The sequence below is a fragment of the Meleagris gallopavo genome, chromosome 1 (assembly GCF_000146605.3).
Source record: "Meleagris gallopavo isolate NT-WF06-2002-E0010 breed Aviagen turkey brand Nicholas breeding stock chromosome 1, Turkey_5.1, whole genome shotgun sequence".
NCBI lineage: Eukaryota > Metazoa > Chordata > Aves > Galliformes > Phasianidae > Meleagris > Meleagris gallopavo.
The window spans coordinates 187524696-187541355 of NC_015011.2; the positions used below are offsets into that span (position 1 = coordinate 187524696).

General features: G+C 43.4%; 1 long non-coding RNA gene across 1 annotated transcript; it reads right to left on the reverse strand.

The window, feature by feature from the left end:
- Nucleotides 1–5118: 5118 nt before the first annotated feature.
- Nucleotides 5119–16632, reverse strand: LOC104909409. Its single transcript, XR_792312.2, has 3 exons — nucleotides 16048–16632; nucleotides 10361–10510; nucleotides 5119–7465 (listed from the first exon to the last, which is right to left on the reverse strand). It is a non-coding gene; the product is annotated as an uncharacterized LOC104909409 (long non-coding RNA).
- Between the last annotated feature and the right edge of the window lie 28 nt (nucleotides 16633–16660).

The window sequence follows — 16660 nt, forward strand, 5'->3', positions numbered from 1 at the left end:
GGGGGAGGGGGGAGGGAACATCTGAGATCTGGGTTTGCTTAAAGCTTTGGGGTCCCTGCAGCCCTCTGCAGTGTGAGTTAGGCTACAGAATCCTCGGGGGCAGGGGTGGTTCTGCAGACAGGTCAGCTGCAGCCCTGGCATGTGGCCCAGCTTGCAGTGCTGGCTGTTTGTGGGCCCAACGTGCTGGGATGTCCTGTGGTGTCTCTGTGAAGTTTGTGAACAGTCCGTGCTGGGTACAGGGTGTACAGTGGCTGAGTGAGGAGTTGTGTGAAGCTTGGCTGACAGATATGGCCTAGTAGGGCCAGATCATAGAACCATATAATATCCCAAGCGGGAATGGGCCCACAAGAATCACTGAGTGCAACTCCTAGATCCACATAGCACCATCCAAAACCAAACCCAATGTCTGAGAGCACTGTCCCAACGCTCCCTGAGCTCCGGCAGCTCGGGGCTGTGCCCATTGCCCTTGGCAGGCTGTTCCATGTCCACCACCCTCTGGTGCAGACCCTTTCCCTCACCCCCAGCTGCCCTTCCCCTGTCACAGCTCCATGCCGTTCCCTCAGCCCTGTCGCTGTCACACAGAGCAGAGCTCAGCGCTGCCCTCCACTCCCTGTGAGGAGCTGCAGCCGCCATCAGGCCTCCCCTCAGCCTGCTCTGCTCTGGGCTGAGCACACTATGGACCTCAGTTGCACTCCTCCCAGGAAGCCTCCTATTGGTGCGAGACCATATCTTCCCAGCAAATTGCTCCAAAAGTAATGCTTCATATGTAATTACTTGGAAACTTGCATCCACAAGTGTCGAAGAGCACAGTACCACTGTTTGATAGAGCAAATTTTCAGCTACAGAACACTGTTTTTCAATATGGTCACCAGCATTAGCTGTGCATTTTCACCAGTGAAACTGAATCACCACCTTCATCCTGCTGGTCACACTTCTCTTGATGCAACCCAGGATACAGTTGACCTACTGGGCTGCAAGTGCACATTGTAGGCTCACGTTGACTCTTTCATCAATTGACACTCCTAAATCCTTCTCCTCAGGGCTGCTCTCAAGCTATTCTCCACATAACCTGTACCTGTTCTTCAGATTGCTCCAGGTGCAGGACCTTGCACTTGGCCTGTCTGAACTTCATGAGGTTGGCATGGGCCCACCTCTCCAGCCTGTCCAGGTTCCTCTGGATAGCATTCCTTCCCTCTAGTATGTCATCTGCACCACTCAGCTTTGTGTCATCTGCAAACTTGATGAGGGTGCACTTGATCCCACTGTCCATGTTGCCTACAAGGGTGTTGAAAAACACTAGTCCCAATACTGATCTCTGTGGAACACCACTCGTCACCGGTCTCCACTTGGACATTGAGCCACTGACTGTAACTCTCTGAGTGTGACCATCCAGCTAACTCCTTATCCAGTGAGTGGTCCATCCACCAAATCAATTTTTCTCTAACATGGCAACCAGGATGTTATGTGGGACAATGTCCAGGTAGATGGTGTCATGCTGTAACTCCATCATAAAAGGCCACCAAGTTTGTCAAGCATGACCTGCCCTTGGTGAAGCCATGTTGGTTACTACTGATCTCCTCATCTTTATTTTCCATATGCCTTAGTAGGGCCTTCAGGAGGATCTGCTCCAAGATCTTGCCAGGCACAGAGGTGAGACTATCTGTCCTGTAGTTCCCTGGATCTTCATTTTTTTTCCCCTCTGAAAATGGGGGTTAAGTTTCCCCTTTTCCAGTCAGTGGAAACCAGACTGCCATGACCTTTCAAATATGATGGTTAGAGGCTTGGCAATTTCATCCTCCAGTTCCCTTGTGGAGGGATTCAGTTCCACACCTTTGCTTCATATGCCCTTCCATGTAAGACACCATTTTGTCAGACTGCCCCACTGCTGCCATCTGTCACACAGCAACAAAACATAACGGAATACTTGGAATACTTGTGGGAACGTTCAACCTCTACTGCCATCCCACTAACATTCGCCTCTGACATCGTGGGCCAACGCAGTAAAATAGGAGATGTTGCTTTCAGAGCAGAACTTGGAGCAGCTCTGCAGGTCTTGTGGTTCAGTGACCAGTGCATCACTTCTTGCTTCTGCAGTGCTCTGATTAAAGAACTGTTTGCAGGCAGAAATGGCAGTTGTTGCCTAAGATATGGATTTGCCCAGCTCAGCTTAGGAAAACACCTCCTGATAAAGGAAAACCCAGCCTCGTTCACATGTGCAGCAGCTCTGCTTGGACCTGAGCAGGAGGTTTGGGATCTCTGCCAACTCTGGCTGTGCACTAATGAAGTCAGCAGCACAGCACTGACTTTGCTCCAGGCTCTGTTCCATTGGGTTGCAGTCCTCTATTCTGGGAAGCCCTAGAGGTGAAGTAGCATGGGAAAAGCCTAACAGCCCATCCCAGGCTGGGCTGTCCTGGGAGCTCAGACTTAGTTGGAACAGGGACAACAGCGTCTTGGAAAAGAAGAGACTCACTTCAATTCAAAAAGCATTGAGGACCTTTACTTTTACCTCCTTATGTTCTTGGGGCTTTCAGGAGCTCTCCTGGCCATATGGACAAGGCTGCACCCTGGAAAATATCAGGCTGCATCAATAAAGCTACTTAAATGCATGCCAGGGATTGGTCCCTTGGTGTGAGGCTGGGTGATGTGGCTCAGGACTTGCCTTGTAATAAATATCTGGGTGTCCCGGAGAGTGTTTCTTTGAGTAGTCCTAAAACTGTGAGCTAATTGCTAAGCAACGTAAATGACGGGAGAACTGAGTGCTCTGAGTGCTCAGCTTATTCCAGGTCCTCATTCATTCAGCAGTGTCAGATATACCAGGACATCTGGGTTGAAGTTTACACAGTCAAAAATGTCAGATGCATGTAAGCCTCATTAAACGACAGCTACGATATCCCAATTTCTGTGCCTTCTGCCAGACAGGTGAGCGATGTAGCAGCATCCCACTGCCCTGGACTCTTCTAGCTGAATACATCCATTTGCAGCTGAGCTGACAGAATGCAACTTTCAAGCATTAGCTGGGCCAGACTCCTACTTTTGTCTCTCAGGCTTTGGCATGACCCCTTTCTTATTGGACAGCACCACAGCTCTACAGCTCACATATACTGATGCTAACTGGCATACAGATGTCTCAGGTGGCAAGGCTGCATGCAGAAAAGCACTGTCCACCTTTCCAGATTTCTGAGGGTCTCACTGTCTGAGAACATTATCTACTAATATCTTCAGTGTCTAACAAATCTGCTATCTGCAAGGGAAATTAGAGATCTCAGCCCTGACAGTAGATGGAGGCGTGAAGAATTCTACTTGCCCTCACAGTGAGTCACCATAGAATCATAGAATTGTTTGAGCTGGAAGAGACTCTTAAAGATCATCTGGTCCAACTCCCCTGCAATGAACAGGGACACCTACAGCTCAATCAAGTGCTTATAGCCCCATCCAACATGACCTTGAGTATCTCCAGGGACAGGGCATCCACCACATTTATGGGCAACCTGTGCCAGTGCTTTGCTACCTTATTGGAAAAAATTTCTTCCTTATATCCAACCTACATCTCCCCTCTTTTAGTTTGAAGCTGTTTCCCCTTATCCTATCCCCACAGACCCTGCTACATAGTCTGTCTCCTTCTTTCTCACAGCCCCATTTAGATACTGTAAAGCTGTTCTCCATTCTCCCTGCAGCTTTCTTTTCTTCAGGCTGGGATAGCCCCAGTTCCATCCCTTGGATCATTTTTTATGCACTCCAACAGCTCTATGTCTCTCCTGTATTGAGGACTCCACTAATCTGGACGCAGTGCTCCAGGTGAGGTCTCATAGAGCAGAGCAGAGGGGCAGGATCACCACCCTCGCCCTGCTGGTCAGTGTTAGGAGGTGGTCTGGATCAGAACCTATTACAGATAGGTAATCAGCCAAAAAATAAAAAAAATAAAAAAGGAACCAAAGAAATAAGCAGGGAACTTCACATCACAGGAGGCTTCACATTCCAAGTGCAGAAGAATCTGGGAAATCTTCCTTCTAAACATTTTTACACATCACAACAATCTGGAACCATTTTGATTTGGAAGCAGTGCACAGTTTTTCCCTCTCTCCTCTCTCATAGTGCTTTCCAACTTGTTGCTTTTTTTGCCATATATTTGTTTGCTCCCTTGGGACAGGTGATCCAGCTTTTCCCTGCTGCTTGTGCAGTTCTCAGTGCCTTCCTGAGCCATAAGCAACTCCTCTTATCCACCAGGAACTGCCCTCTCTAACAGAATAGGGCTTTGCAGCCACTTTTCTCATACTTCCACTCTTATGTGGAACTTCCACTCTTGTCCTTCTGCTTTTTCTCTTGCCATTTATGTGACTGTCTCATGCTTCCATTATAAAGTTCTGTTAAATCCTCACTGAAAATTACTGTGCTGCTATGAAAGTTGGGGAGTAAATGCATCTTTCAGCTCGGGTCAGTGCAGGTGAACAGAGACACTGACAGACACCTGCTTCCCTTGGTAAACTGCAGAGGATCTCAGAGACGTGGCTGTGCTGTGTGCTCTCTTAGGGCACTGTCAGAATATTGCCAGGAAATTTATAAAAAGTGAATTTCAGTAGAGAACTGAAGGCCTTTGAGATGGGTCTGGAGCATCATGCCATCAGCGGTATCTGGAAACAGCTTCACCGATCTCCATTTCTTCTCAAGATCTGGCCCAAGTGTAAGTGCAGGCTATAATTTGCTTTGTAGGCGTAAACCATAAGCTCACAACACAACCAAATTCCCTAAAGCTTGTCATGCTTGTCTAGAATGGCAGTGAGTGGCCATTCATTGAGCTGGCATTAGAATTACAGAATCATTAAAGTTGGAAAAGACCTCTAAGATCACCTAGTCCAACAATCAACCCATCCCCACCATGCCCACTGACCACATCCCTCAGTGCCACATCTCCATGGTTCTTGAATGCCTTCAGGGACGGTGACTGCACCATCTCCCTGGGCAGCCTGTGCCAGTGCCTCACCACTCTTTTGGAGAAGAAATTGTTCCTAATATCTAATCTGAAGATCCCCTGGTGCAACTTGAACCCATTACCTTTTGTTTTATCACTGTTACATGGGAGAAGAGGCCGACCCCCACCTCACCACAACGTCCTTTCAGGGAGCTGTGGAGAGCAATAAGGTCTCCTGCACCTCCTCTTCTGCAGACGGGACAATCCCAGTTCCCTCAGCCAGTCCCCATAAGATTCGTGCTCCAGACCACTCACATCTCAGCTGCCCTTCTCTGGACGTGCTCCAAGGCCTCAGTGTCTTTTCGAGGGGCCCAAAAACAAACACCGTACTCAAGGCACATCCTCCCCAGAGCTGAGTACAGAGGCCCTTTAAGAATCACTTTTCATCCTTGTTTTCCCAATGGTAAGCTTAAGCCATGTTGCATTATTTGAAGAAGGATTCTCTTTTGGCTTATAGTCCTGAATCCTACTTGCTCTTTTTTTCTTTTCTAGCAGGGAATAATCTCAACATCCCCTTGTGTTTGCTGATATTTCAAGGTAATAGAATTAACTGGAAGTTTTCCCATTTTCCAGATGTAATGATTTCCAAAATAAATATGGGAAGGGTTGTGGGATAATACCATGTGAACATTTTAATACACACAATAATGTGCTCCAGTTTATACAGATCTGGATTTTTTCCAGACATAAACGTTGAAGTCTTTCATAGAATCAAAGAATCATAGAATGACCTGGGCTGAAAAGCACCACAATGATCATCCAGTTTCAACCCCCCCTGCTATATGTAGAGTGGCCAACCACCAGACCAGGCTGCCCAGAGCCACATAGCAAAGATTACATCAAGAAATCAGAACCGTGGTGTTCACCACACTGATTCTGTAGGCTAAACCAAGAGATGACATACTGAGCTATATTCATGCTTCTCACTCCAGGAGAATTGTATTTCAATTGTGTTTTGTCTACGGTGCTGCCGTTCCTGGAAATGGTGATTTATTCTTTCTATATCAGGTGATAGAATTGGCTGAAGTGAGCCATGAAGGGCTAAACTGAGCCACTGGGATCACTACAGGAGGAATCAGAGGCAGTGGCACGTGGACGCCAGCAGCAGCCCAGAATGGGAACTGGGACCCAAAGGAGCAGCTACTTCTCTGCTCATTTCCTGCTGTGAGAAAATTCTCACAGTAGTTTGGAAAGAATGCAAAATAACATCTTGCATACTCCAGGTTCCTCAACCTGCTTGAAACTCCCTCCAGCTGGGTAATAAAGGCTGTTTCTCTGTCTTCTTTCGACCAACATTCCTAAACCTCTGCAACAACCTACTTCTACTGTCAGCCTATGTCACTACTCCATCCAGATGGAAATAAAATCTTTTAGGGTGGAAAAATTGTGTGCTACCAAAACGTATGTCTGCCCATGCTCCCTGCAATCACAGTGCTGTCTCTGGAACTCACGTCCCCTTCCTCCCTCCGTGATGTTTCTCACATTCAGCAGTCAGGAAAGACCTGTCCTGCGCAGGTTCCACATCCTTCACCTCTTCATGCCAGTTGGGGGCAGCAGCCTTCAAACAAGCAGATGGTGCTCACCTTCCTATGGATATGAGTGGGAAGGAGAGAAGTAGAGTTCTGGGCCTCTTGAATGAGTTCTGAGATAAATCTGTTGTAGAGAAGTCTGACCTCAAGCAGGGCAGGTGCAAGCTGGGAGAAGCAACTGGTTGTTGGCTGTGCTCTTCAGCTCTGCAGATGTTACATCTTTCCCAAAGCAGGACAGAAAAGCAGAGAGGAATGAATGATGAAATCCTTTAGAAAAAATGTTGTTTCTCTGTCCCCTCAGCCATTCCCATCTTATATGAGGTTGTTACTGCAACATTATTTATGCTTCAATCACAGGAATTTTTTCATAGTCATGAATTGCTTTGTGAAACTAAGAAAAGACTCAGAAGAAGCCATTTTTTCTCTGTTTGAAGTCCTAACACACTTTAAGTTTCTGTAATAAAACTGTCAGTCCATAAGGTTGGGCTGCTAAGACCACAGATAAAATGTAGTTATTTTAAAGCAACTGAGCTCCTTTGAAAAGCAATGACAGTTTCGAGGAACTCAGCACTATTGAAAAGACTTTCAATTTAAGCCTGAATTTTCCAGAGGAATAATGAACAGTAAATTTCACTGACTTAATTTTCAAATGCCCATGTTGAAATAGCCTTAGGAGTCTGATCACTCCTGCTGCCAGCTCTTAGACATCCCGGCAGTGAAATTCAATAGCTTAAGATGCAGATGCTGAATCACTGCATTTTGCAGGTCTGTGTTTCCCAGCAAAATGGCCGTGATTTTAGGTTACCATGCAAAGTTTGATAAACTGCATCATCCTTCAGCAGGACTCTGGATATCCAGTACTGTGAGCAGTTGCAAATGAAAGAAGCAGTGCTCCCATGATGACTCTTAGCTCTTTAAATAGCAGGATTAAGCAGGTAGATGTGGCTTTAGACATCCATGTTTGGACCTCCTGTCAAAGACAAAAGTGTTATAAAAATTGATTTGATGGGACTGCACGGCAGCTGATCATCACCAGCACACTTCTAGTTTCTCTCTGCTAGACTGAGCTTTAAATGTACATTAAAAAGAATTGAGAAGTTGAAATAAGCCAGTTATAACTCTCAAAAGAACTATTTTTAAACACAGAAGCATTCAAAGAACAAAACCTCCTTTTCAGCACTTCTGGCTCATTCATGGGGGCCATTTCTTACAGTTCTGCTAAATCAGTTGAGAAAGTCACCAAAGCATAGCAACATCACAGTGTTCCTATGAAAAAAGGAACCAAAGATCCTTGAGAAAACCCTGAATAGCGCAGAAAGCAAGAACAAATGTTTTATATACGTGGTATTGTTAAAACTCCCAAGTGGCATAAATATAATAAACAATAGTGAAGAATGGGATATTTCTGTTTGTTTCCACACACTTGAGATGACCTAACCTACCTCAGGCATGGTTCCACTTTGTGACTTGTGAGTTATTCGATCGTTCCAAACTTGTGAAAATAAACACTATTATTCTACTGTTCTACATTATGCATTCTTTTGTTCTCTGTAAATAGACTGAGAACTATCAAATGAAAGTAAATCATAATGAAATACAAATCAAAATAAAGGCTGCAGATAAAAGAAAAACAGCACATTCAAAAAAAGATGTAATAAACACAAAAATAATGAAATGGTAGGCTCATCACTGAGCACCACTCCATGTGCTCCAGATGACTTTGTCAGCGTTTCATGGTTCAGTTCTGATCTCATTTACAGAGTTCTCCTGCAGAGACTTCTCCCATACTAACTCTAGAATAGATAGAAATCTAGCAGGGGGTTGGAACTTGATGATCCTTAGGGTCCCTTCCAACCCAAGCCATTCTATGATTCAAAGATTCTATGAATTTCAGGTTAGAATTTTCAAAGAACCCTTGAGAGCTGCTCAGATCACAACCCAGTTTACAATGGGCTGGACACCTAACTTGGTGCCTCTTAATAAATTCCCCTCCTAAAGTAACAGGCTTTTTTTCAGGCTGTTCCAATACTGTCTTCCAGATAGTTTTCAGCATTTTGCATAGTTGTAAATAAAGGCTGTGGTGTCACCCCGGTATCTGAGTTTCCAGCCAGAAGACATGAACTTGAGTATAAATTCTTTCTTAGGAATGGTTCTGCTTTTTGAGGTTAGCTAAGCCCCAAAATCCACCCATGCCTCTGCGTAGCAGTAATGTCTGAAAGTCATGTTTTGTAGATAACATTATATCAAATTTGTGCACATCGTATTAAGAATCACTGTTGTTCATAGGGCTTTCACCACTCACTGGGAGAGTTCCTTTCACAGCCTGATGTATGTTACTGTCAGAAGGCTTCTCTTGACATTTTTATAGTGTTTTGTAGCATTGGAAAACATTGAAGATAGGGAGAAGTAAACTTACTTACTGCCAGATTTCTGCATACATGTGCATATGCTCGTGCATGGAGATGAGGTAACTGGCCAAATGTGCTATCATTTTACATCCCTCTCCCACACCAAGAAAGCACCTTCCTTTTACATTTTCTTTACTGAATATAAAATATTTGTTCTTTATGTTTTGAGAAGAAGAAATGTGATTTTATACAGATCTCGCTTTCTCAAAAACCCAGATGGGGGAAGTCAATATAGCTTTGGATGGGATAATACGCTGCCTCTAATAACACGACACTAAGGATGGTCCATGGGTGAAGTCTCAATACCACACAGGAGCATTAACTCAAATGCTTTATAGAAGTTCCCTCATACCAGAACTTCAGCAAACTTTACAAAGATAATGATAATTATTCAAGAAGTTATACCTCCTCCCAGCACTCCCACCCCCACTGAACTGCATTCATCACTGTTCTGGAAGGACAACTGTACACAGTAACAGACAGTGAGGGATGATGGGGGAACATTTTAAGTAAACAAAATAGCTCATTTTGAAATACAGTTTTCACTATTGTGTGAAGGAGCTATAATTGTTAATGGTCAAAAAAATATTTATAGCACAGCTCACCAAAAGCTGAAAGTCTCAACATAAATTTTCTTTTATGCCCTGCATCATTTTGTTCTAGCTGAAGGAAAATAAGATCTCCCCCAGGGCCATCTCTTACAGTACTACTTTTTAGGAGGACTTTTGAAAGTTCCCTTTTCCTATGTGTCTGTTTCGAAAACAATTTCTTGAAATGCTGTCTGTTTGCTCTCTGAAATCATGGACTTGTGACCCAGTTCATCCTTTCATAATTCTGAGGCTGGATTGGCTGCCCTCTATGTGCAAGTCTCATAGCAAGCCTTAATGGCATTGAAATGACTCTAGTTAGCCTGAAATTAAGACATTTTTTAATCCTGCAGTGATGCATTGTACCCCCAAGGGTTCTTCCATTAATAATCCCTTAGTCTATACTTTCTTATTACAGTTAAGCCTGTGTTAATTCCTCTTTGCTTTACACAGCTACCCGAGCAGCTAAGGAATGAGTCAGACATCCAGTGAGATGACATCCTCACACAGGAGGTGGTGACGCACTGGAACAGGTTGCCCAAGGAAGCTGTGGATGCCCCATCTCTGGAGACATTCAAGGCCAGGCTGGATGTGGCTCTGGGCAGCCTGCTCTGGTGGTTGGAGACCCTGCACATAGGAGGGAGGTTGAAACTAGATGATCATTGTGTCCTTTTCAACCCAGGCCATTCTATGATTCTATGATTCTATGATCCTAAGCATTTCTGATAGTCAGGCAGAGTGGAGCACTTGCAGTGCAGCCTCAATAGCTCTGAACTGGACTCTCAAGCACCTTCTCTTTCTGTCTTGACTACACAGGATTCAACGGCAAACTAACCTTCCAAAAAAAAAAACAACACAGATTAAACTCACCCTTAGTTGCACATCTATCAGGTGCATAGGAAGAAGGGGCAGCACAGAGAGCATCACTGGTCTTTTCAGTGGCTGTCCTCTATCATGATGGCCTTGGTGTTGTGGCAATGTACACCCTCCAGAAATTCTCCTCGATGTTTCACCTATGGCCTGAAATTTCCATATTTGGGGAATAATTGGCTTTAGATTTTCTTGGGGAACATTTGGGTTAAAGAGCAGTTTCCATAGATTTTTTTTTTTAATGCACATTTTTCAGGAGTTTTATTTTTATATTTTTCATAGTTCCCCAAGGATATATGTACAGTGTCAGCAATAATGAATGGCATGAACTTTTACCATATGGAACTGAAATATCATGGTATTCTAGTTTTCATGGTAATTTGGCCCCATGGAAGTCTCTCTGAGGAATAAAAATGCCTGAGAAAAACAGAATTCACATAAACTATCATTATTTTCTAACTTCATCTATCTGTCTACGGGGAATTAGATGAATTGTCAGCCTCCAAATATAAATAATACTGCCCAAGAACGAAAGATCACTATATCCTCAAATGCTTCATCCAGTAATAACAAAAATAAGATTCCGCGTTTGTTCCATTGATAACAAAACCTTTGTGCAGTGCTAGAATACCAGAGTGATCAGCACTGTAGAAAAGGTTAAGGGTGCGGCTCCTTGACAGTCGAAGCCAATCTAAGCTAATCTGTTTTCTTTTGTGGTCACACCACCCGTCCTCGTCATCATATTCATTTCAATCTGTTCTGTTCGTTTTTTGACAATTAAACCTGCACCTACACTGCCAAGGAGGAACAGCAGAAATGCACGTGGGACAGGGCGGGTCAGGAGGAATGATATTTCAGGTCAGAAAATGGTCATGGAAATGGTGCTTTGGACAAAGAACTGCTTGTGGAGACAGATGTGATTTGTAGGTCTCAATTGCTTTGCACCTACACAGGCAAGGAATACAAGGTAAATATAAAATGGCAGCAAAGCCTTCCAGACAAGAATGAATGCCATTATTTGTGCTATTTTGTAAGTCCTTGAGTGTGTATAACAGCAATCCATACGGTTAATTTTCCAACTTGGGTAGAAATTAGCAAATCTGTTTGCCGAAAACTTGCCAAACCAGTCCTTCTCATAGCCTGGAATGAAGTTTATGTTTGTCTTTACTCATATAGGAATAGGTAGAGAAAGATGTGAATGTCATATAGAAATGGTTTACAGAAGAGAAGCTCTGTTTGTGTGAAGAGGGATAAACTGTACTGGAAGAGGGAACAGAATAAAGCAAATACCTCCTGCCACGACATCCATGCTAAAGACTATCTGTATAAACATATCAGCAAAAAAATAACATGCTTGAATGAAATAACTATACCGACTCTCAAACTGGGAGTATACTGTGACCATTTGAAAAGAAAACAGCCAAAAATTAGAAGAATTACGGGGGAAACTGGGGTTTGGAACTAATTAGCACTCAGACCTATATTTTAGATGGCCCACAAAGTGAAGAACATTGCCACTGTAAACCAGGCTGTTCCGCCAGAGCTGGAAGAGCCACGTATTTCTGCCTGGCAAAACCCCTCTGCCATTTTAGCAGGACCTGAATGCAGCTATGTGTGTAACGTGGTGCCCTTAGCTGGCATGTGAGCTGCTCTTCGTGAGCATCCAGACAACAGGCATTATCAGACAGCCTGCAGAGTTGCATCCATCTGCCCTTTGTGTATTCACAAACTCTACGAAAGCAGCACAAATCTCACTAACTTCAACTCCTGGCAGATGTCAAATTTCTTTCCCAGGAGGATGACCCACTGCCTGCCTAACATAACACAAAGAAGGTTTTTTTCCAGCCATGCCTTGCAAGCCAGTACTTGCTGTTATGTAATTAAACACAGCGTATCGGCTCACACAGGCTTTTTAACAGGAAAAAAAAGAAGATATTTCAAGATTTGTGGCGAGATTCATCAGCATGCTTCACAGCTCTGTGCTGCTCCAGTGACACAGAACAACCTCATGCCTGCAGTAAGCGATTCATTACAGCAGCTTGTTGCTGTACCGCCGGGGCAGCGCAGAACAGCTGAAGCGTATCAGCAAATCTGCCTCCTGAGCTCCTCTTCTGAGGGCTGTGTATCTCAGCATAACTTAATTTCTGAAGTCTACTTACATATGAGAAGGACGTACAACCAGCCTAGCTTATGGAGAGCAAATATAGCAGAAATGACCTCTGCTGCTGCTAGAGTTAAAGCACAAGGGGACGCAGAGAGATTTAGTAGGAAAGATGACGCTGCAAAAAGGAAACTAAGCCATATTTATAAAGCAAGACTCGTGACCTCCCAGAGAAATAGAACTCAGTCTGTCGTTTTCCACCATGGTTAAATAATGCTTTGTGAACGATCAGTCTATTATTTCCAAAGAATCAGACTAATTCGCTATTGCGAAATGAAATGTCTTCAAACAAGGCAAAAAAGTGCATTCCTCATTCAGGACTGCACTCTGCACTTGCCAAATCTGAAGTTATAAAACCAAGCTGTGTTGGAGTTATCTGACCATGAAAAAGGCCTCTGAGCCATTTTCTGAGAAGAAAACCATTTATCATTTTCCATAAAATAAAATAAAATAAAAATCTGTTGGGCCAAGATCAAGTGTGGGAAATTTCAGGCCAAAATGCAAATCCCTGAGCACTGCAAACACAAACATGAGCAGCAGTTCAAACTGAAAGCCTGTTAGGGACACAACAGCACGGATTCCAAAGTTCAGGCTGAATTCTGCTTCCCCAATGGGTCAAGACACAGTCAGTGGATTTTCCCAAAAAGAACAGATTTTGTTGAAATTTGACATACTGCAACTCTGCATCAAAGCTTTCCTGGGAAGTTTGGTCAAATCAGAGAATCATAGAATGGCCTGGGTTGAAAAGGACCACAATGATTACCTAGTTTCAACCTCCCTGCTATGTGCAGGGTGACCAACAACTAGACCCGGCTGTCCAGAGCCACATCCAGCCTGGCCTGAGGCTGTTCGTGTTGGATGGTTTTGTATTTCAGCACAGTGGAGCTACACTCTGGAAAAAAAAAAGAAAAAAAAGTTTCTGTCATATCGGATCCTGAAAATATCTTTGCCAAATAAATGCTGGTTTGCTCTGTTAATCTGGCAGAGGACATACTGGCTCCATCACAAGAGGATGGCCAGCAGGGACAGGGAGGTGATTGTCACTCTCTAATCTGCTCTTGTGAGGCCCCATCTAAAGTACTGCATGTAGGTCTGGGGCTCCCAATACAGGAAAGACAGAGAGCTGTTGGAGAGGGTACAGAGGAGGGCCACTAAGATGATCAGAGGGCTGAAGCATCTCTATTATGAAGACAGGCTGAGGGAGGTGGGCTTGTTCAGCCTGGGGAAACAAAGGCTGCAGGATGACCTCATTGCAGCCTTTCGGTACCTAAAGGGAGCCTACAAACAGGAGGGGAATCAACTCTTTGAAAGGGTTGATAACTGCAGGACAAGGGAAAATGGTTTTAAGTTGAGGGAGAGAAGATTTAGGTTGGATGTCAGGGGGAAGTTCTTTACAGAGAGAGTGGTGAGGTGCTGGAACAGCTGCACAGAGAGGCTGTGGATGCCTCGTCAAGGTGTTCAAGGCCAGACTGGATGGGACCCTGGGCAGCCTGGTCTAGTATTGAATGGGGAGATTGGTGGCCCTGCCTGTGGTGGGGGGATGGAGCCTCATGATCCTTGAGGTCTCTTCCAACCCATTTGGTGATTTTATGATGATTCTATACATGAATCCTTCATTATCAGAGGAAAGGGCTGTGGGAAAACTGTTAAAAATAAAATATTGTGCATATTCTTAAGCCAAGAAAGACAAATACTTGCATGACAAATACTAGGATGCAGATGAAGTGACATGTACATGAAAACCTGTCATCTTAAGAAAGTTATGGCCAGCTTTGCTCTTGGTGCCGCATTATAGGGTGTGTGTGATACACCTGTGCCTTCTAGATTTCCACCCACACAAATAACTTGATATATTCTCTAGCGTTGGCACCCGTTTTGATGACAGCTAAATGCAAATGGTTTCTTGAAATGGTGCATATTAAACAGCGCTGAAATTTCCTGTTTACAGTGCTGTGAAAACAAAGTCTGAGGTCTCTGTGCAGACTGAGTTAACATTATTGACTTTCAGGGGTCATGGAGCAATTATTGACCCATGCTGGCATGCAAGGAATTACACATGTGAATTCAGATATTGTATGGATGTGTCACAGCTCAGTACCTTAAAGGAGGCTACAGCCATGTCGAAACAGAGACATGCTTCCTGCTTTAAAAGGTCAGCCTCTCAAAGTACAGAATAACAAGCATAGTAACTAGGAATCAACTGTAAAGATTTTACTAGATTCCAGAAAAGCCATTATGAAAGCAATCTGCCTTGATTTAAAAAATTTAGCTAAATGTATCGGTGGAAAATTAAAGAAAATACCTTTAATAACATCGTTAAAACTATAAAGTTAAGAAAAAAACATCAGTGATAAACAGGAGAAAGAAGACATTGAGTTGAATGAAAACAAACACAAAAGGAATTAAAAGAATGTTATAAAATAAGCAAAAAGAGAAAATTAATGGACAGGTAGTCAAAGACGATGGAGTTTTATGTAAACCAAGACAAAGCCACAAATGGTACTGCTATGTTACAAGATGGAAGTTGTGGAACTGTCAATAAACAATGCAAGTGACAAATGTCCAACAGATATTTGGCTGAGTTTTGGAAAACATACATGGGATAAGTTAGAACTGACTAATAGTGATAGATGCAAGCTTATGGTTTCAGTAGTACTATAAGGAGATGTCCCAGAACAGCTCTAGGATTTGCACATGTTTAAAAACCTGCCAGTTTTGCTCACTTGCATCTAAGAACTTTGTCAGAAATCTGTGGGATGGCAACGTCAATTCCCTCTGTGTCCCAGGAGTGGCCACTAGCCAGCCACCATTAGACATCTCCAAGTGACCCTGCATTTCTGGGCTAGCTTTTAAAATGAAATTCACCTGACCATCTAAATTTGATTAAGGAAATCACATCCCAGTGTGGTATCCACACTTGAAAAGAAATTGAGAGGGTGCCTGAGTTTCCTCAGGTCTGCCCACAAGCAGTCGTGGCTTTTGGTGTGAGGCTGTGGTCTGAAGGGCAGATAGCATCCTTGAATGTACAAGCAGGCTGATCTCGTGTAGGAATGAAGACCTGCATGTCTGACATGAGTCTTGTTTCTACTGGAGAGCCAAACCACACTCTAACACCAGCGTTCAGGAAAACACTGATGCCTTGAAAATATTCAGTTATGAATCTTCTCAGACCTCCTGCTGCAAGAATCTGAGATATACCGGAGACATTCTATGACAAAGAAATACGCTCACAGCTTAAGTAAATATGCAAAAAAATACATAAAAACTTCAGAGGAAAATTACAACAACAGAAATACAATAACAGACTATAAGTAATATTTTATATTCATGTAATTCCTATAATGTGAGTTGCCCCCTGCAGTTGTTTGCTTGTCTTAGCTGACTCTAAAGGGACGAAAAGTCAGGCTCAAATCTCACTCCTTTAAAATCAAAAGCATGGTTAAAGCTTTGCAAAAGACACTTTGCAGTAAGAAGCTCGGGAAGTTCAATCCATTTTGCTTACTGCAAAGGCCAAAGAGTGACTTACTTGGTCTGACATTACTCACGGGGATGATCTTGGGAATGGCTTCTCACCCTGGGCACTAGAGATCCAACAAAAGTCTGAGGCTGGAAGCAGGAGATAACTCAAACTAGAAACCAGATACAATTATTGGCAGCCACAATAAATAGGGAGCTTCTTAGCAGCTGATTCTTTAATGAAGGCAACCTCAAAAATCAGATTCCTTAAAATAAACAAATAAATAAATAAATAAAGATATATTGCAATTCAAATAACAAACAAGGAAATAACACAGCTTGGGCTGTGCAGGACTCAGGCCAGAATGTCACAACTGCCCAGTAATCTTAGAATCTCTACACCAACTATCCCAGAGGTTTCTTACTTTGATCTGTTTCAAGAAGCTATTATGCACATGCTTATCGTGGTGACATTTAATCACTGTTAATATATGCACAAGGTTCAAAGCAGTGCAATTACCATTTTTCCAACTCAGACCTCTGCTATGATTTGCCAGTGTTCTTGTTTTGAAAACTAATTCCCATTATCTAAAAGACTCTCCAAAGCAAACATGGCAGTGTAGCACTTCCTAATATTTATTTTTGTGTTCTCAAAGAAAAAGCAATAGTGGTAATTTTTTTTT